General features: G+C 47.1%; 1 non-coding gene across 1 annotated transcript; it reads left to right on the top strand.

Moving 5' to 3' along the window:
- Nucleotides 1–582: 582 nt before the first annotated feature.
- On the top strand, nucleotides 583–656 carry Trnan-guu (transfer RNA asparagine (anticodon GUU)). Its single transcript has one exon. It is a non-coding gene; the product is annotated as a tRNA-Asn (tRNA).
- Nucleotides 657–1,050: the final 394 nt, after the last annotated feature.

The following is a 1,050-nucleotide window of genomic DNA, read 5'->3' as shown; positions in this document are numbered from 1 at the left end:
TCTAAATCATTTTTTGATTGCACACTGGCACGCTCCCTGTCAAGTCGTGGCTCCAACAAAAGGGATTCTTCCTTTCCTGGGGCGTTAACTGCATCATTTGTCGAAAGCCTGAAACAATAGAGCACATCTTCCTAGACTGCTAGGATTCAGCATTCCTGTGGGACATTCTCCAGCGTACAATTAAGAAGGACTTCCCTTTAACCACATTTGGTATTAGGTTTTTGCCGGTGACCGAGCCAGAGGGCGTGCCTTGTGACATGGTGATGCTCCTCTGCATGCACAGCGTGTGGAAGACTAGGATGGCTGTTAGAAATGAGGAGGTGAATCCTAGACCAGCCAGGGAATATTTCATTGAAAATATCATTCGTGTCCGCGAAGTCTTAAAAACCCAAACAGAGCCACCACACTTGTTAGCTATCCTTGATCAGTTAGCGACGATCAAACAATTTTAACTAAGCTCCACATTGGAACGTGCAGCGACATTTCTCATGACGTCACAGTTTGTGTGGAATTCAAAGATTGAATTCGTGTATTGTATATCTGTATATGTATTGTTCTGAAAACCGGTAATAAAGAAAAAAAGCCTCCGTGGCGCAATCGGGTAGCGCATTCGGCTGTTAACCGAAACGTTGGAGGTTCAAGCCCTCCCGGGGACGGTGGTTTTCCTTTTTTTTTACATGTGCGTTGTATGACATCACGGGCACAAGAGGTAAATCGCAGCACGCGTATCGCCTCCGTGGCGCAATCGGCTAGCGCGTTCGGCTGTTAAGCGAAATGTTGGAGGTTCAAGCTCTCCAGGGGGCGGTCGTTTTTCTTACGTGTGCGTTGTATGACATTCACGAGCACAAGAGGTTAAGCCAAGCACAAGACTCGCCTCCGTGGCGCGTTCGGCTGTTAACCGAAAGATTGGTAGTTGAAACCCTCCCGGGGGCCGTGGTTTTGCTTTATTACATGTGCGTTACGTATCAGGGGCGGCAGAAAGAAGGCTATCGTATTTCGACGTCATTTGCAGCGAAGCAAGTAGGTATTTTTTTTTATTTTTGCCATAGC

The sequence above is a fragment of the Dermacentor silvarum genome, chromosome 1 (assembly GCF_013339745.2).
Source record: "Dermacentor silvarum isolate Dsil-2018 chromosome 1, BIME_Dsil_1.4, whole genome shotgun sequence".
Lineage (NCBI taxonomy): Eukaryota > Metazoa > Arthropoda > Arachnida > Ixodida > Ixodidae > Dermacentor > Dermacentor silvarum.
The sequence above is the reverse complement of the archived record's forward strand: the minus strand, read 5'-3'. Positions and strand labels throughout refer to the sequence as shown.